Source organism: Lepidochelys kempii, chromosome 1 (assembly GCF_965140285.1).
Source record: "Lepidochelys kempii isolate rLepKem1 chromosome 1, rLepKem1.hap1, whole genome shotgun sequence".
NCBI lineage: Eukaryota > Metazoa > Chordata > Testudines > Cheloniidae > Lepidochelys > Lepidochelys kempii.
Window position 1 is genome coordinate 20,524,349 of NC_136380.1, and position 21,067 is coordinate 20,545,415.

The window sequence follows — 21,067 nt, forward strand, 5'->3', positions numbered from 1 at the left end:
ACACCACCGGCAGGATCTTGGGTACAACAGTTATAGAGCTTGAGAGACTTTGATGGCCAGACACAAATCTCTCACATGCTGGCCTGTAGAGCCCCAGAGCATCTATTCAGAGGTACAAGAAGGCAGCAGACAGCCCCTGGCACTCAGCACTGGACACTGTTTGAGAGGATGGAATGTTGGGAGAACATTGGGAAATTTAGGGAGAGGAGGTTTTGGAGAGTGACTAACCTCTCACAGGAAGTGAGGAACTGGGACTTTTATGGGGATGGTGTGAGTGTGTGTTGGGCAGAAGAATCAATGAGGACAGGTGGTGTTGGTGTCCTAATTGCGGGCAGCATGGCAGATCGCTTGTTTGGGGTATTGCAGAGAGGGAGCATAACTGGGAACCAGGCATCTGTTAAGGGAGTGAGAGGATCTGGGAGCTAATTCTGTGGGAGGAGCTTTGTGAAGGGGAAACGGATGTTTGTAGCTGGAATACCATTAGGCTGTCCAATGGGCTGTCAGGTACTAAACTCCAGATAGGGATTGGGGGAGATTGTGTGATGCTAGGAGTCAATGTGAGGGAGCAGGGATGGAGAAGCATGGTCATAATATCATTTATCAAGTAGATCCCAGTCTGGAGTCTGGGTCAGCCTGCAGAGATGACCCTGCCTCCTGCTAAGGTTAATCCCCTCAGGAAGAAACAATATTGCCCCCAAGAGCAGATTGTGCAGACTGGGCCTTTGATAGCTGGATCCTAGTTTCAGAGTAACCCTGACAACACAACTAACTAATGCAAGAGAACATCATTTGCATCCTGGCAGCAAAGGGTAAGCAAATCGTGACTCTGGGAAAGAGGTTTTGGTCTCTATACAAACTCATACAGATAGACTTGGCAATTTGGAAGGCACTACTCTTCAGTGACTCATAACTCCCCCATTCTGATTCTGAGCAGAGCTGATTTCTAGTCCGATTTGCAGACGTGCTGCATGCCTGCAACTGTTACTAAAGCCAATGGGTGATGTGAGTGTTCAGCTAGGCCAGGTGGGGTCTTGGTTTTGCTTGGATTCTGGCAAGACGTGTTACTACACAGCTCCAACTCCGGAGGCAGCTGGACCCTAGCAAAATTAATCAAGTTGGCAATTTGCCTAAGAATATGCAAAACCAATGAGATAGAGATAATTGTTTTCTTCGTAGGAACTGCCATGCACACAAACCCCTTTCTAGTTCTCTCGTATTTTTAAATAGGTTTATTTAAAATGGTTTTAGTGCTGGTGAACAGTCTTGATAGGCAGTTCTGGAGACTACAGTCTTGCATTCATCCATGTAATAGCTAGATGTAGGGCTGTGACAGTGCACAACAATGCTGCACAATGGTTTAAGATAAGAATTGCAGAGGGATTCTGTCTTCAGTTGAAACTACAGGAGGAATGGCTGTTAGGCAGACTGTAGTTACCCAAGAATCCCTGAACCTGAGAGTTTTTGTAAGGTTCACAAGTAGTTGACATCCTTACTCAACAACTCTAACCAAACAGGTTGGATGGTCCCAAACGTTCCTCAAAGTACTCCTGTAAACATGGTATCTTTCATGACAATTCTAATTGAAGGCATGATGTTCCTCAACAAATAGGGCATTTAATACCTCCTCTTCCCACCACGCCTGGCCACTGATGTCCTCTATGTGTTTACATAAAAGATATAAGCATAATACCAACTAGACCATAGCAATCCAGATGCCTGAACCCCAACCAGGAGAGATCACCTCTTGAGAGTAAAGGATAGCTTAATCTCTATACCATTTCAATCCTTGTCCTCTCTGCTGAGACTGGCAGGATGATACCAATTCGTGCCACCTTTCCTTTTTTTTTTTTTCTTTTGTACACTTGGATCAGAGCTCTGACCAGTGAAAAGATGTCAAATGATAACTTTTGGAATCTAGAGACATGGGGTAGATATTAAACAGTAACTATTCATCTCATTACTAATCCTCAGAACCATCCATTCCCTGCTAATCTTTAGAGACATTTTAAAACCACAGTAATGCACTACAGAGCAAACATTATCCTTATGATCCTGAAAATATGCAACTTTAAATCTTATCTAGCAAATGAATTAAATGTATAAAATGATCACACTACAACACTTCCTTACATGTCTTAGCAATTAAGAGCTTGCAAGTTCTTTTGCTAGAATTGTTATATGAAGTAAATGTTTATATAGTACATAAAATGCTATTTGGTTACACAGACATCCAGCAAAAAAAAAAATTCATGACATAGTCTTCAAAACATCGAAAAGATGGAAAAAGAGAGAACCATATCTAGATTGGGATGATATTTCTCAGGACACGTTCAGCATTACTCAAGGCTATTGATATAATGTATAGTTCATTTGACTGACAGCAGTCCAGATAGCAAAACCAGAATTTGCAGACATCTTTGTTCTCAATGTAATGTGGAACCGGTACCGCATTTTAAACTTCACTTTGTCAGAGAACTGTGGCAGAACTAGCAACTGACATAATTCCACTGACTTTAGTGGGGATTCCACAATGAATTTGGCCCACTAAGTAGAAAAACATAAATCAGATTATAATTACCAAATTTTCTTTCCTTTTGTTTTAGGAAGAGTGAATTTATTAAATAAATGAATGCATGTGAATTCCTTTTAGTCCCAAATACACAGAGCCAACAAGCCTTCTTTTATACACAAAAAGAGCAGTAAAACCCTTCCATATTTCTCATAAAAATAGTATATATCTCAGTTTCTAAAATCTATGTTTTCTCTAATGTTGAAAGATGTAGGCAAGCACAAGTCTGAATTCTACACCCTTCTCTGCATTAGCTGCAGGAATTATATCCTGATCTATTTCCCAGTGCAAAACGTTACCCTTTGCCAAGTACATTATACGGTAATTCAAAAGAGATCTAGATCCTTTATCAATCAAGATTTCCAAGACATTATAATGGACAGATGCTACTTCAAGATAAGATGAAAGCTTCACATTATCATGATCACAATTTATGCACTATATGGTTCTATAACCAGAGCTAAACTCAGGGAAGATTTAAAAATTGTGGCTTTGTTTGAAAAAGGAGAATGAGTTCCCTGCTTGCAATTAGTAGGAGAAAACCCAGCAGAAGAATTTCACGGATACATGCCTCTTTGAAAAGGGATCTCACATGTGTACTTCATATGCTGAAAGTGGACCAAGGAGTCTCCAGAGAAAATGAATGAATAGTGGTTGTAGCTGAAAAATTATCATAATATCTCTAGGCAATGAATCATTCCAAGGATGACCAATAGACTACAGCAGCCAGGATTACAGCTTTTTGAAAAATTCGGGCTTTTAAATTTGAGCTTATATTTCAAATTAAACCACAAATAAGGAAAAGAGGAAGAGTGCCCTTCAACTCCGGAAAGCAACCTAAACAAACTATAGTGAATGCAGCTCAGTAGGTTATACTAAGTTCTTTGAAATGAATACATTTCTGATGATTGTGCTTATGAATGATGCATCTAAATGCTAGCATTACAGCCAAAGCTAATCCATCCATGATATGTTCATTTAATTAGCAGATCTTCTGATGATTTCACTTACTGATGAGAACCCTCAGAGTTCTAATGCTGATTGGCTGAGCTGGGGGCTAAAGTGTGCCCCTTTTTACTCCATCATTTTCCGTGACCGCTTAGAGTGTTTAACGGGCTATAACTCTCCTTCTCCTGCAGCAACAAGAGCACCTCCTTGCAACTGAGTCCTGATGGCCTTTGATCAGGTCCAGGTGCTTGACAGACAATCAACTGCCTACATGGGCTCTTTCCTTTTAAATTAGCTCCCCATAAGAGCCTGGGCCCAGACTCCCCTTAAAGAGACCAGCAACCCCATGTCTCTGTGCTGACATTCATTACCCAACATGGAATACAGAAGCTATTTATCTAGGTTTGCAGTTGGTCCCCATCACCACAGTATCTGAGGGCCAAGTATCTGAGTGTCATTTTTCCTGTGGGGAGCCAATCTCTCTTCCTTCTTAACAAGAGCCTGGCTTTTTTGTTTTAATTCAACATAGAGGTGCATGAGGGTTGGTGAGCAGGGGCTTGTTTCCAATAGAAAGTTACACTGCTCGAGCTCTACAAGTAGAGTTAAAGTGGTACACTCCTCCTAATATAGACACTGTCATATCAGTGTAAAGGTGTTTTCTACCAATATAGCTATTCCAGTGTAACTAGGGGAATAAGCTATATCGGTGTAAGGTACCTTTATGAAGATATAACTGTGTCCACATTAGAAGTTGTGTCTGGACAAGTATTTAGGTAAAAATAAATAAATCCCTAACCAAAACAGTTGTATACATCCAAGAACTGTGTGTAGACCCGGCCTTTACAGGTTAGGAAACACCAGAATTAAGGTTGCTTGTACCACCTTAGTGCAGTTCCATTGTGCATATTATTATGATACAGACTCACAAGTGTGGCCATGGGTCAATTCCCTTCCCCTCACTGCATCAGTTTCCTCCAAACTACCAAGGGAAGTAATGGTTTCTCCAACTCTTGATGTCTTCCTATGAAGACTAAATGCCTTTCTGGAGTGTGTTTTGCTCAAAAACTAGCTCCTAGGCTATACAGGAGGCCTGAGATATGCAGGGAGTCAGATTAGATGAACTAACGGTCTCCTCTGGCCTTAAAGTGTACAAGTCTCTGAAAAACTGAGTATGTCACATTGAGCAGCCTCTGGTGTTTTCATGTACAGCCTGCTTGATCCCCAGAACTAACAATGAATGAGTGGGGTGATACAGGGGGAGTATCTCAAACATCCAAAGGGGCTGGTTAGGGGCAGGACATGAGCCCTGCAGGGCAGGGTGCGTGTGGCGGTGACATCACAAGGGCCTTTTGCAGAAGCTCAGCTTATTGGTCAAAAGAGTATGAGAGGTGGTGACCAGACAGAGAGACTCGGACAACAGTCAGGCAAGACAGGCTGCAGAGTAGGGGCAGTCTCAGAGACCACCACGGCTTTGCTGCAGCGCATCTCCTTCCTGAGGTCTCTCCTTGAGAACTGAGAGAGATTTCAGGTTTACATATGTGAACGCGAGGAGGAGCCCCTTCGGATTTTTCTCTTTCTCCACTACCACCTTTGCTACAAAAAAAGATGTCCCTGTTGAGAAGGTAAGAGCCTCAGAAAGGTCTGGAACCTATTCCCCTAGTCTACCTGGTGCTAGCCAAATTCTAGGCATGGAGAATGTAAGGATAAGGTGGGAGAATTTTTTTCCCACCTAGGCCTTTGTCCCTTATAATCACTGGGGACACTAGGGTTTGTCTTTTTTGGTTTCCCTTTTGCAAAAAAGCCATAATCAATCAGCTGCTCGATGAATGTTGCTGCTTCTCTCCATGAATTGTCTCTGAGCAGTTCATGATTCTCTCTAATATTCTAGTTCCTTTAAAATACTTGCTGAATAATAATAATAATACTGCTGTGAACAGTTGTTGGTCTGTAGCTCATTTGAGATCACTTTATTCTGATCATTCAGTTTATGAAATTCAAGATTGATGGTTAGTTTGAAAGTCAGGACTCCTGGGTCCTATTCCCAGCTCTGCCACTGACTGGCTGTGTGATGTAAGACAAAACCCTTCACCTTTCTCAGCCTTGGTTTCTCCCTCTGTCAGTTAGAACAATCCTCTCATACTACCTCATGGTGGGTGGAGGATGGGGATTTGTGAAGCTACATTTGAGAGTGTCACTAGTAGCAGTGTATAATATGAGGTGTCCTATCCCGTTGAGTCATGGAAGATTATGACATAATGCAGTAGAACCCCATTTATCCAACCCTCCATTATCCGGCTCTCCATATTGAACAACGAGCACACACAGGTCCAGAAGCAGCCAATTTCGCCTGTGGTTGTTAGATGGTGTTGCAGCCTCTCACTTTCCCATTCTCCGGATTATCCAAATTTTTGATTAGCTGCTCTGGCCCCAGTCCGAATTAGATTGGATAAATGGGGTTCTGCTGTATAATACCTGAAATATTCTATTTTATTTGTACTTTATTATTTTAAAATCTTTAAGAGGAGCAACTACTTAGCCCAGACTGAATCATCTTACCTAGTTTTCTAGATCAGAACTGTCTGTTCTTTGCGTGCGATGAGAATTTAATAGTATGTGACAAACAGGAGATGTTTTTGTTTTGCCAAAAATTATTTTTTGCAAAGAATTTTCATCCAAATTGATTTATTGATTTTTATGTAGTGAGTCTGGGTGAGATAATTGGCACTAAAGCACTTTGTGGAGGAGAAAGGGTTGTTTCAAGGTGTTGAGCGCCAAGGCATTCTGAAATTTGCTAAAATGTCTTGTCAAAAGAAACAAGAAATTGTCGGGGACAAATTTTAACCACTGGTTCCTGGCTCAGTGTTTGTTGCCTTAACAAACCAGGTGCTGTACACCAGTTCTCTTCTGAGATCCTAGAAAAAGAATATCATCACATCCATTAACAAGATGGTACCTATGTCTAAAAAGGGGAACAAAGAAGACCCGAGAACTTACTAGTCGGACTCACTTTGATACCTGGAAAGATACTGGAACAAATTATTAAAACAATCAGTTTGTAAAGCACCTAGGGTTATAAGGACTAATAAAATGGATTTGTCAAGAAGAAATTCCAAACCAACCCCATTTCCTTCTTTGTCAGGGTAACTGGCCTAGTGGATGTGGGGAACCAATAGACAAGATATTATTTTGGTGTTAATAAGGGTTTTGACACAGTCCCACATGACAGTCTGATAAGCAAACTGAGGAAATGTGGCCAAGATGAAGATACTATAATGTGGGTGCAGAACTGGTTCAAAGACCATACTCAAAGAGTACGTTTACCAATGTTTGGCTGTCAAAATGAAAGAGCATATCTAGTGGGGTTCTGCAGGGGTCAGTCTGGGTCCAGCACTATTTGATATTTTCATTAATGATTTGGATAATGGAGTGGAGAGTATGTTTATAAAATTTGAAGATGACACCAAGCACTTTGGAGCACAGGATTAGAATTCAAAATGCTCTTAACAAACTGGCAATTGGTCTGAAATCAACAAGATTCAGTGATTATAGAACTTTAGAAGGGGATTGTTGCACCCAGGACAATGCTTGTATCCTGCAGGTCTCAATTTGCCATTGTCTCTCCAGATTGGGACAATGTTCAGTGCTGGGGCAGCTCCCATCTTCTCTGAACTCCTGATTCATGAACAGCTCATCAAGAAGGAGACAAACCCCTTGCCCCCTCCCCAGCTCTAAAGTCCTTGGTGGGATGAAGTGAGTGTCTGTGAGGAAAATCCCCCCAGTTATCTCAGTGCCCTTAGGAGATACGGGCTGATTCCCTGAAGATACTCCCGTTTCTCTAGGAAGGAGCCAGTGACAGCACAAAGTCTCACCACCTGTCCATTGACCCGGACCTGCCTCCTTCCCCCACAGCATATCAACTTCTGGAGCAGGTCCAGAGTGTCCCAGGAGAGAGCCAGGGCCCTAAGGAGCAGCACAGCCCTGCTCCAATTCACCGTAACCCTGAATTTGACGTAAGTGACCTCTGACCCCAGCTTCCTGACTTTAGGTGTAAGTGGGCTGGCTCTGACAGACTAGGATCTGCTGCTGCAGGGTCTGTGGTTTAGGAGTGTTCCCCTGGGGCAGGCAGAGTCAGATCAGGGAATGAGCTAGGTTTGAAGCAAGTTCTTCTTTTCCTGTTTAAGTGGTGAGCCTGGACCTTCAACGGGACCATGCTCCAGCCCCTGCTCCTGCCAGGTTTGGGCCTGGCCTTGGGTCCCTTCTTGTCATCCTGGAGCAGCTGGGGCAGCAAGTCCTCATGGAGGGCTCTGCCCACATCCCTTTGCTCCAGGCTCCCTTCGGGGCAGAGAGAATTAAGCGTCTAGCTCTAGCTCCTCTCCCACAGCATCTTGTGGGAGAGAGACTCCTGGCCCAGGGGAGACTGGGAGCTGATGGTAGGAGGCTAATGGAGCCCACTCTCCTCTTCCTTCCATTAGAACTCAGCAGCCCGTGGCCACTGCTATCCGGCCGCCCAGCTCTGAAGGCAGCATTGCCTCCACCAGCAGTGCAGAAGTCAGGGTGGCAATACCATACCCTGCCACCCTTACTTCTGAGCTGCTGCTGGCGGTGCCCCTGCCTTCAGAGCTGAGCAGCCATGCAGTGGTCACCACTCTCCAGCCACCCCACTTGAAGGCAGCGCACAAATAAGGGTGGCATGGCCCACCCTTATTTCTTCACTGAGGCCCCTGGTGGTGGCGCTGCATTCAGAACTAGGCAGCCAGAGAGCAGAGGCTGCTGGCCAGGGCATTCTTGTTGTTTGTGCTGTGGGAGGACTATTCTTTTAATCTCATTTCTGTCCTCTGGGGTGGGAAAGAGGGATTAAAAAATAGACCCGTGCAGGGCTCTAGTAGGAGCGCAAATATGCTTGCTCATCCTGGGTGCTAAAATGCCTAGTTACGGCACTGTTTGTTGGCACACGGTCTGATGGACCCGGTAAAAGACCATACTGTGGTCTTGATGCTGGGAGAAAGACCCACTGAGGACCTGATCTTGAGCAGCAGCCCAGACCCTTCTGAAATGTTGATGACTCTGACTTGAACCTGAAAGGTGATCTGGGTAGCAAGTGGCTGAAAATATTGTACTGGAGCAGTTCACACAGATCCTCCTAGCGGCTGGACCAGAATGGTTGTTGCAACCTAGACCCAAGATATTGGCTGATGTGGTGAACCCAATGGAGAATTATAAGTCAACCACTGAATCTCCGAGGCCTGAAGCCACCTATCTTAGAGGACTGCTTCCTGCAGAAATATGGGCCAGATGCGGAGGATGGCCTCTGGAAAACTATATATCTTGCCCAAATCCACAGGCAACCAGCAGCTGTGGCAAGATTCTGGAAATCTGGCCTTGTGTAGACTATAAGGCCATGGAAAAGCCTGATCCCAAATGAGGGCCTTCCATGGGCATCCATCTTCCCTTAGATGAGCAGGGGGATGAGGGCAGTACCTCGATGAGAAGCTGTTTTGTTTGTGGACAGCATGGTCATTTCCACTGTGACTGCCCCTTCATGGCCTGCAAGTATATTGGCAGCCATGGACAGCTAACACCAGGGCTGGGAAAAGAGGCCCAGCTAAGACATTAATCCCAGTATAGGTTAATGGGATAGAGGTACCAGGACTGCAGCCAAACATTGGTTAGGAAATAGCTAGCAGGGCTTGGAGACACCATCTATTTCCAGTCCATACATGGTGATGTATGTCTATATCCCAGTGTGTGGAGGAGTCCCATTTTACTTATGCCAAATCTGAACAGATCAACCCATTTTTTCCATTGATTTCCAGAAAATAAATGTGCTATCGGCATTGGGCACACGTGCTATGTTTAGAGTGGACGAGTTGCTGGAGAGTTTAGGGGCCACCAAATATATCTCCCTTTGTCAGGTCAAGAGTGTTATTGGCAGATTCCTTTGGCACCCAAATCACAAGAAAAGGCCTTATTCTCCTTCCCACTCAGCCAATATCAATTTAAGACCATACTATTTTGGTGTTCATGTATCCATGTCGTTCCGATACCTGATGAATTGGGTACTCCAGTCTCCTGGGCAACATACCACAGTGTACATCAGTGGTATTGTCATTTACAGCTACAGTTGAAATGACCATCTAGATCAACCAATTAATCCCCTTTCAAGGGCAATAAATAGGTCCCCAACAGACAACTGGTTGCTATGGACATTATATGAAAATATAGGACTGTGGGCCAAGCTCATCCATATTCATTGGCTTCCTAAAGACTTCTTGAACCAGGTGAGCATGTGGAGAAATAAACAGTAGAAATAAACGCTTGAAGCCTAACTTAAGAGACTGCTTTTATTAAATGTCTGAAAAAATAGGGGAATGGAAATACATAGTATATTGCTATATTTTGCAACAGAACTAGCTGTTAATATAACAGTTTCCAAAGTTTTCAACATGCTGTCAGCCAGTCTCTTATGAATGATAGCTACTGTTAGAGCATAACACATTCTAGGGATGGTTTTTGTGCATCTTGGATGCATGAGAAGAAATAAGATCAAAAGCCAAATGACTACAACCATTCCAATGTGTGAAATCGTCCCTCCTGGAAATATGGACCTAAATTTTCAAAAATGAAGTTTGAGTACATCAGATTTTGGCTGCCTGATTTATGACACCAGAAGATGATTTTCAGTGTGCATGAAACTGCTTCTGGTGCTCAGCCCTTTCTGAAAATCAGGCCCGAGTAAAGGTGTCTAAAGAAGTGAGATAACTATGTTTGCTGACCTTGGTATCTGTACCGTACTAGAATCTGCCATAATACCTGGGGTTTACAAACCCTAAATAACTCAATTTGAAATGTCATGGGAACTTTACTGAGCACAAATAGTCAGGCCCTTCATTTATTTGGTCACATCTAAAAGGAACACCAGCCCTTTAAAGAATGCAGACCAGGAACCAAAGCATAGACGGGGACTTTGACAATGGACTACTAAGTGAGTTAACATTTAATTATAAAGCTAACACTATTGGACAAATTCAGGCTTGTTGTATGTGGCTGGAATTCCACAGAGGTCAGTGGGTCTGAATAGGATCCTAGGGGCCCAAGTCCCCTCTGTGTTACTGCAACTGATTTCAGTGGAGTTATGCTACTGTAACACCAGACTAATGCAATGGGGCTTGGGCTCCATCTTTTTATTCTTCCCTTTGATAACTGTTTCCATAAATACTCTTCTCATTCTAAAGTAAAAAATTTTAAGAAACAGTGTAGTCCTTTCCTGCTGCTTTATAAAGCATAACGATAGCTTCATAAAGGTTACTTTAGTCACTTTGATTGCTCATACAATATTTTAAATTAAGAATCAGATCCTTATTTGCCTCTTTTTGCGGAGGATACAGTGTCCTTACAAACCCCAGTAGTAGAGTGCTTTACCTTTTTACAGCCACGTCAGAGTTTGCTCACAGTAAATACACTATCGCTTGTGTTTGGTTCTTAGTGCAGTTGAATTAGTAAAGTTGTTGGCTGAATGCTCTCCCTACAGCAGCAGAGCGAATGGTTCCCTGTTTTTGGCAGTACGTATTTACAGCATGACAAAGCTAGGGAGGCTCCTTGAAGACTTTGTCTGGTGAAATGAAAGGATGCTGAAACCTGAGCTGTTGCTCTTCCAGCCTGTAGTATATGGGGACATGTGCAATGCAACTGTGAGGTGTAATTCCCAGCTAGGGTAGACATACACGCACTAGCCTTGATTGAGCTAGTGTGCTAAAAATAGCAGTGTGGTCCTGGAGGCATGAGCAGCGGCTGTCCTGTCTGAGATCCTAGGTACCTGTGAAAGTGGCTAGCCTGAACCACTGTCCATGGTGCTGCAGCCATACTGCTATTGTTTAAGAGTGCTCCCTCAATTACAGCTAGTGCATGTATGTCTGCCTTAGCTAGACATTACCTCTCCAAGCTGCAGTGTAGATGTAACCTCTAAGAATAGAATACACCTATACACCACACAGCCCCGAGCCTCTGCCTACTGCTTCATCCTGTCAGTTGGGTGCTGGGACAGCTGCAACTCCGGTTTCAGCCTCCTGGGATGTTCCCAGCATGGTCCTCCCAAAGATCTTGCCAAACCCCTACAACAACAGAAAGGGAAGCCGAGGCCTGATATTTCCAAAATAAAATGCAAGAAGAGAGAGTCGCAACAAAACTTTGCAAAGCCAGTTTCATATAGCTTAAAGGAGCAGCGAAGGGCACAAGCAGACCAAAAACAATGTGTGTGTGTTTGTAATTCACCAAGAAAACCCTAATATCCAAAAAGTAACGAGCATCATGTGGCTCTGTGAAGAATACGCCGTAGCTATGAGCCACAGTCCACCTCTCACAAGGATAGAGGTGCTGAGTGTCCCTGAGTCTGTTCATCCCTGCTCCACCTGTCAATATTATTCTGAATGCTGGTAGAGAGCAAAAGCAGTCAATGTTTAAAGTCTATCCTGTAGCTGCTTCTGCAAAGTAAACAGCATTTTTTATGTAGGCAAAAAGAGTGAGAACAAAACAAGCCTTTCATCTCCTCCCATAAAAGCCATATTTTAACTTCTTTTTCAAGTCCTTTTTCTTTCCCCCCTCTGCGGTCCCTCAAGGATTGAGACAGTGTTTTCTTCATAAACAGATCTCTCCACAGACTTGAAAATGTCACCATTAACAGTGAATTATCCCAGCTGTACAGAGAGCACAGGAGTCATCAGTAGTCCTTTCTGTAAGCCCTCCAGGCTCTGAACCACCTGGAAAAAGGAAAGGGATAAATTTGGCTAGTATTAAGAATTTAACATGGTGGCTGGCACAATCAACTGACTAAAGCAATATATCAAACGTGGAACAGTGTGCTGTACATTTCACTTATACTGTACTGCATGCTCTGACAGCAGCTAACCGTGGCAAAAGTATTAAATTGTAAGTGGCAGTTTCTGACGGATTTGTCAAATTGAACAGGTTTGCTTTATAGCTGAAAGTACTAGTCCCAGTGTATTTTGGAATACAGAAGTTTTCACAACTTTGAGTGTCACCTTTATTCCATCCAGTGTGGCAAATTGCCAGCACTACTATGACGGGTCCCGCGCTTTCTCTTGTGGGGAGGGTTCAGGATGCTGTTTCTTGGCCCTGATCTGGGGTATCAATTGTCCCACTAGTATCCCAGAGAAGGCGAGTGGAGAGGTAGGGACCCGGGCCCGCCCTCTACTCTGGGTCCCAGCCCAGGGGCCCTAGGGATAGCGGCAAACCACTTGAACTAGCGATTCCTTCCCCTGAGCTACTTCCCGTTCCGGCCCTTCAGCTTGTGGGACTTCCTGCCACAAGTGTCATACGGCCCGACTGTGTACAGAACACATCTTGGTTCCGTTGGATCATATCAATGACCTCTGTTCGTTGTTCTAGGGTTAATTCGGGGGATATCCTCACCTGCCCCTGTGGGTCGTCTGTCTGGGGTGGAGCTCCCTGAATGACCAGGCATGACTCTCGGTCACGCCAGGGCTTCCGTAAGTTGACATGGTAGATCTGCTCTGGCCTTTGGCAGTCTGGTTGTCTGACCTTATAGTCCACCTCCCCAGTGGCTTCCACTATTTCCTACATCCCATGCCAGCTGGCCAGGAGTTTGCATTCTGCTGTCAGCACTAGCATCATCACCCGTTCTCCCAGCTGAAATCTCCGTACTTTCATCCGGCGGTTGTAATATGTCCACTGGGCCTCTTGTGTTTTTTTCCAAATGTTCTCACACTATGGGGGTTACTCGAGCTATTCACTCTCTCATCTGTGTCACGTGCTCAATGACGTTCTTTCCTGGGCTGGGTTGTTCTTCCCAATCCTCCTTGGTGATATCTAATATTCTGCATGGGTGGCATCTGTATAGTAGCTCAAAGGGAGAGAAACCAGTGGATGCCTTGGGGACTTCCCATATTGCAAACATCAGGTACTGGAGAAGGGTATCCCAGTCTTTTCCATCCTCTGCTGCCACCTTCCAGATCATACTTTTAAGGGTATGGTTAAACTGCTCAACCAGGCCATCTGTTAGTGGATGGTAGACTGAGGTCCGTATGGCCTGGATGCAGAGCAGGGTACATAAGTCCTTCATTAATTTCGACATGAAGGGGGTTCCTTGGTCAGTCAGGATCTCCTTAGGGATGCCCACACTGACAAAAACCTGGAATAGTTCTTTTGCTATTGCCTTGGATGTGGGGTTTCTTAAAGGAATGGCTTCTGGACACCATGTGGCATAGTCAAGGATGACTAGTACATTTTGGTGGCCCCATGCTGATCTTTCTAGCGGGCCCACTAGGTCCCTGGCTATCCTCTTGAAAGGGACTTCAATAATAGGCAGAGGTACTAATGGGGCCCACAAGTGAGGTCGGGGTCTATGCAACTGGTATTCTGGGCAGGAGGCACAATAGCATTGGACCTCCGCGCATATTCCTGGCCAATAAAACCTTCTTAGGACTCCATCCAGTGTCTTGTCTACTCCTAGATGTCCCCCAAATAAATGACTGTGAGCTAACTCTAGTACTGCCCTTGTGTGTTTCCGTGGGACTAAGAGCTGCTCTACTTCTTCCCCTCATATTTGCGCTATCTGGTACAACAGATCGCGTTTGAACACATAATATGGCCTTGGGCCTTTGGTCTTTCCTTCCACGAGTACGCCATTTATTTCCACTACCTCCTCCCTCATATTCGCATATAGCAGGTCATTGGCTTGGTCCTGCCCGAAATTCTCACGTGCGGTACTGATCTGACCTAATTCCAGGGGACCTATTTCCTCTCTGCCCCTTGGGTTGCCCCTACTTGGGTAGGAACTGCCTCCGAGTCCTCACTGGCCTGAATTGTCTCCTGGCCTCCTGAACGGGTTCACCTACCAACAAGGGAGGCTTTCTGGTTCTCTGCTAGAATCCTGGTCCCTATTCTTTTATCTGCCCTCCTTTCCTGTCTAGACTTTTGGGGTTTCCCAGGGGATGAAAATAACTCTGGGGAAAATCTGGCAAAAATTGGGGTGAGGCTATCTGTAGGTGCCTCCGTCTCAGCCCGGGGGTTGCTACCCTCCCGTGGCTCTATGGGGGGGAGTAAGCTCTCAAACCCAGGGAAGTCCCTACCAATTAAGACCAGGTAGAGGAGCCTGTGGACCACCCCTGAAGTTACCCTGGTAGTGTTCCCCTGAATCTCAATCCATACTGGGATTGTAGGGTAGAAATTTACAGTGCCATGAACGCACGTTACCTCTGTGTTTTTGGCCCGGGTTAGTTGGTCTTGCCCTACCAACTTCCCTGAGACCAGCGTGACAGCATTCCTTGAATCCACTAATGCTATGGTCTCGATACCATTTATTTTTACCAACGTTGTATACCCATGTGGGGTCATTGTGATCCCTACCAGGCCGACTAGGCCACATTGCTCCCCGTGATCCCCCAGATTGCACTGCGTAGGCTCTTCCCTGTTGGGGCATTGGGCTGCTATCTGCCCCAATTCCCCACACTCGTAACACCGACCCCTTACTCCGGTTGCTGCCCTCTGCCTGGGGCTAATTGGCCGCCCTCCCCGAGCCCTCTCTTCCCAAACCCCCATGTCCCTTCTTGGCCTCGGGCCATTCCTCAGTGTCTTTCCTCCCAGTTATGGTTCTCCTGGAGTTCTCGACAGTCTGGGGCCTTTGGTTTGGGACTGGCTTCCTGGTTTGCCATGTCTCACCCCCTGGGGTCTGGAACAGTTCACGGGCTGCCAGCTGTCTTTCCACGAGGGAGACCAACTCATCATAGGTGGAGGGGTCATTCTGGCCAACCCAAACCCAGAGGCCTGGTGGTAGCCCCCTCATATACCAGTCTAGTACCAGGAGCTCCATCATTTTCTCAGAGCTGAGGGCCTCAGGGAGCAGCCATTTTCAGGTCAGGTGGATCAGGTCAAACAACTGGAACGGGGTGCCTTGTCCTCTGTATACTGCCACTCATAGAACCTCTGGGCTTGCAACGCCGTTGTTACTATGGATCTGGCCAGGATCTCTGCCTTCAGCTGGGGGTAATTTGCTGGAGTCTCTGCAGCCATATCGTAGTAGACCTTCTGGGCCTCCCCACACAGGAATGGGGCGAGGATACAAGACCACCGATCTCGGGGCCAGGCCTCCCACCTGGCTGCTCTCTCAAAAGCCAGGAGGTATGCGTCCACATCATCCTCCTATGTCATTTTCTGTAGGCAGTGGCTGGCCCACATGGTCCGGGTCCCATTGCAGTTGTGGTTCAGCTCCATAAGGGCCTTCATCTGGTTCATCAGCTCCTGCAGTAGGGCTCAGTCCTGGGCAGCCTGACTCATCAACAGACGATTAGACTCCTGCTGCAACTGAGTCACCTCCTGTTCGGCGGTTGCTTGGACCCAGGTAACCTCCTGCTGGGCCGTGATGGCTTGTATTAGGGCCTTGACCAAATCGTCCATCTTAGGGATGGGATGGTTTTGGCTAACCCTGGTTTAAGTCCACAGCACGGTAATCCCACTGCTAACACCACGTGTGGCAAATTGCCGGCACTACTATGATGGGTCCTGTGCGTTCTCTTCTTGTGGGGGGGGGTTCAGGGCACCATTTCTTGCCCCGATCTGGAGTATCAGTTGTCCCACTAGTATCCCAGAGAAGGGGAGTGAAGAGGGAGGGACCCGAGCCAGCCCTCTACTCCGGGTCCCAGCCCAGGGGCCCTAGGGATAGCAGCAAACCACTTGAACTAGCGATTCCTTCCTCTGGGCTACTTCCCTCTCCAGCCCTTCAGCTTGTGGGGCTTCCTGCCCTCTCTCTGCACAAGCTGGGTTTCCCTTTACCTAGGGTCTTGGTCTTCTAGCCCACCACAGCACTTCTCCAAACTCTCCTCTGCTTCCCTCCAAACTGCTCTCCTCCTCAAACTGCTCTCTGCTCCAACACCAAACCACTCCGCATCAACTCCTCCCCCGTCTGATTGAAGCAGGGGTTTTTTATCAGGTGACTGGCTTCAGGTGCTCTAATTGGCTTCAGGTACTCTAATTAATCTATAGCAACCTCTCTTCCCTCTACAGGGAATAAGGCTCTCCTCATCCTGGGGCTGACATATCTCCCCTCTGTCACTCTCCTGCTGCCCTCTGGCCATGCTGTATCACACCAGTTAATTGTTAACAAATATTTTTTCTGTTTAAAGAAAAATATAATTGAGACAGTATTAATAATGAAAAATAATTTGGACATAGGATTACGGTACTAAATTGAAAGCACTACAGGGGGTCAAAGGGCATTTTAAAAATAAAAAACTTAAACAGCACAGATTTCTTTTTTTCCTAAATAATCCTCTCATTTCATAGAACTAAACATCAAAGCAGCAGTATTTTAAGTCAGAGTTAACACAAATAGTACTTTGCATTTTATAGCACTTTTCCTTCAGAGGCTCTTGAAGCATTTCGCAAACACTGTTAATTAATAATACCCAGCTATTCAGGTTCTTGTACTACACTCATCACCCTAATATGTGAGTGCTGTCTGGAAGTGCATTAAGCAATGTGACTACACATCTGGAATGTGTTTTTTGTTCTCTCATCCTCTCCCCAGAGAGTTACACTGTGACTGCACTAGAGTGTCTTGGTTTGGTAGGATATGTGGTTTGGTTTGGTTTGGTTTTGTTTTTCCGGGGGATGGGGAGAGGCGGTTAATATAAATATACCTGTTGCTAGGTGTTTATATTAGAGAAGGATATGTCAACAAAATGCACCTTGTACTTGAAGCAGAGGTGGGAGGGGGCTTGTGATTGTCCTTACTTCTTGGGAAGTGGTTCGTCCCATTGGAATGACTTCTCAAGGGTCATGGTGGAGTCTCCATTACTGCCAACTTGTAAATCAAGATCTGCTCTAGGAATTATTTTGGGGCAGTTTTACGGCCTGTGTTATACAGGAGGTCAGACCAGATGATCACAATGGTTCCTTCTGGCATTGGAAGCTATGGTTTTTAGCTGTGAATGCCTCTGTGTGCATGTTTACCACTACTAGGGAATGAGCCGGCAAAAGGAAAAATGGAGCTCCAAGGATATCATGTGTGGAATAGAAATACAATTTACCTTGGCGTTACTTGGCTTGTATGAACTACTCTAATATGAAACCCTCATATTTTTCAGTCCACATGCTCGTGTAACATGTATTTAAAATATGATCTATTACCACATTTACAGAATACACATTCCTTCAACATGGGTAGTGGCATATATTCTGTTGCAGCTGAGCACCTAAGCAGAGGGGCCTCATCCTGTGAGATGGCTAAGCACCCTCAACTTCCATCAATTGCAGGAGGAGTTCAGAGCACTCCAAACAGCATTTCCTCCACATCTTCATGGGATCAAGCCTGTGGTGTGGATACACGTTCTCAGTGGAAAGTAATGTGAGCAACCCGTTACTGCCCTGTTGAGGAGGAGGAAATATGGCAATGAACTGGGGAAACAGGGCATGGAGTGCAAACCAGTGAGTGTAAAGGATGTGTGTAGAGGCCATTTTTAGGATTTTTCACTAGCTGTTACTACCCACTGGTAACTCACTCAGGTGTGTGTAAGAACTGCACCCATACCCTGATGATGGGAGATGAGTTCCTATACCAGATGCTGATCACCTTCAGCCCCTTGTAGAATCAGGGATCTAGCAGAATGTGAGATCAGGCATGAAGGCCAGCCACTGTCAGGAATACTGCAGAGGTTTCTGTAAACACACCTCTCACAGCTGGCTGTTGAATTATACATGGCTCATTCTGGATCCGTTGTCTTTGCTAGTCACCAAGCTGTCCAGCAGCATCTCCACAGCCCGAAGCCAGGCTCATGCAGACTTTACCACTTTTGACTAGGTTATACAGAGGGGGGAACATTTTATTGGAAATTACAAGCAATTAGCTTCCCTCACCATCACTCTGACATGTCAGAGCAGCTACAAAATAGCCACACCTTTAAACTGTAAAGTATCCACATTGGATTAGATACCACGTGGTATTAGATACCATGGCGCTGGACACAGTGTAACAGCCTGCATGCTATAAAACAGAATACCTGTTATCCAGTAGCTTCCTTTCTAATCACAGAACCACAGAATCATAAAAATTAAACATCAAAAGGGCCATTAGGGCATCTAACTCCATTGTCCTACCACTGGCGGGATTATTTTCGACAATAGATTTTCTATAGTGCTTTGTCCAGTCTAGTTTTTAATGTTCTAAGCAAAGGGGATTTATCACATCCCTTGGAAGATGATTATAGAATCAAACAGCTCATCCTACCCTTGTATTCCTCCCAGTGCTCCTAGCTATAACTCCTCCACCCCCACCCCCACCCCCATCCCACCCCCGCTCTTATCATAGTTAAACTCTCTTTGGTATTTACAACCTTCAAATGCTTATGAATGGTCATCACACTCTCCTTTATTCATTGTTCAGCAAAACAATTCATATTTCCTTTGGTCACCAGTAAAGTCTTTATAGTTTTGCCATTTGCCCAATAAACACTGCTGTGGTATTCCATTTGCTTAAATACCACTAATACCACTAATTTAAAAAAAAACATTTTTTCTCTGAGTAACTGTAAAGATTTGAATAGAAAGTAGTACAGGGCTTTAATCTTTCCTCTGAAGTCATACATTCCAGCCCCTTCACCACTACCATGGTCCTTCTTTGAACTCCAAATCTAGCTACATCCCCATGGTATTGAGGTGCTCAGAAATGAGTCAAATATTCCAGGTGTCGCTAAATGGGCCCAGTCCTATGCTCAATAAAGTCAATATAATCCTAGAATCATAGAAGATTAGGGTTGGAAGAGACCTCAGGAGGTCATCTAGTCCAACCCACTGCTCAAAGCAGGACCAATCCCCAACTAAATCATCCCAGCCAGGGCTTTGTCAAGCCTGACCTTAAAAACCTCTAAGGATGGAGATTCCATCACCTCCCTAGGTAACCCATTCCAGTGCTTCACCACCCTCCTAGTGAAATAGTGTTTCCTAATATCCAACCTAGACCTCCCCCACTGCAACTTGAGACCATTGATCCTTGTTATGTCATCTGCCACCACTGAGAACAACCAAGCTCCATCCTCTTTGAAACCCCCCTTCAGGTAGTTGAAGGCTGCTATCAAATCCCCCTCTCTCCCCGCCACTATTCTTTTCTGCAGACTAAATAAATCCAGTTCCCTCAGCCTCTCCTAATAAGTCATGTTCCCCAGCCCCCTAATTGTTTTCATTGCCCTTTGCTGGATTCTCTCCAATTTGTCCACATCCTTTCTGTAGTGGGGTGCCCAAAACTAGATTCAATACTCCAGATGTGGCCTCACCAATGCTGAATAGAGGGGAATAATCACTTCCCTCAATCTGCTGGCAATGCTCCTGAGGGAATGAAAGTCTGCTTTTCTGAAGTCCAGGTTCCATATTCTGCTGCTCTCCTTACTTCCTTCTGTCAGGATCCTGATCTCAACCATCTCATGGTCATTGCTGCCCTGGTCCCCTACCAATTTTTCCCTGTTTGTGAGCAGCAGACCAAGAGGAGCATGGCCCCTAGTTGGTTCCTCCAGCACTTGCACCAGGAAGTTGTCCCCAACACTCTCCAAAAACTTCCTGGATTGTCTGTGCACTGCTGTATTGCTCTCCCAGCAGATGTCAGGGTGATTGAAGTCCCCCATGAGAACCAGGGACTGTGATCTGGAAACTTCTGTTAGTTGTCCAAAGAAAGCCTCGTCTACCTCATCCTCCTGGTCTGGACGCCCACCATGACATCACCCTTGTTGCTCTTGCCTCTAAACTTAACCCAAAGACTCTCAGCAGGCTTTTCTCCAGTTTCATACTGGTGCTCTGAGCAATCATACTGCTCTCTTACATACAGTGCAACTCCCCCACCTTTTCTCCCCAGCCTGTCCTTCCTGAGCAGTTTATACCCATCCATGACAGTGCTCCAGTCATGTGAGTTACCCCACCAAGTGTCTGTTATTGCAATCATATCATAGTTCCTTGACTGTGCCAGGATTTCTGATTCTTCCTGCTTGTTTCCCAGGCTTCTGTGTTCATGTACAGGAAGGTAAGATAACTAGCTGATTGCCCTACTTTCTCACTATTGATCAGGAGGCCTCCCCTGTTACACTCTCCTCCTTGTGTTTCCTCCCAGTATCCCACTTCCCCACTTACCTCAGAGCTTAAGTCTCTATCCCCCAGCAAAGCTAATTTAAAGCCCTCCTCACTAGGTTAGCAAGCCTGCCTGCGAAGATGCTCTTCCCTCTCTTCATTAGGTGGATCCTATCTCTTCCTAGCAATCCATCTTCCTGGAACAACACCCCATGGTCAAAGAATCCAAAGCCCTCTCTCCGACACCACCTGCGTAACCACGCATTTACCTTTGATGGTCCCTACCTGGGCCTTTTCCTTCAACAGGGAGGATGGACAAGAACATGATGAAAACAGACTCCCTCTGATTTCAATGGATATTGGATTAGCCCATATGGAAGATGGTATTGCATCCCTGTTTTCTAAATGAAGTGCTTGCAGCCCTAAATCACCTTAACCTTTTTTACACGTCTATCACATTGAAACTCTATC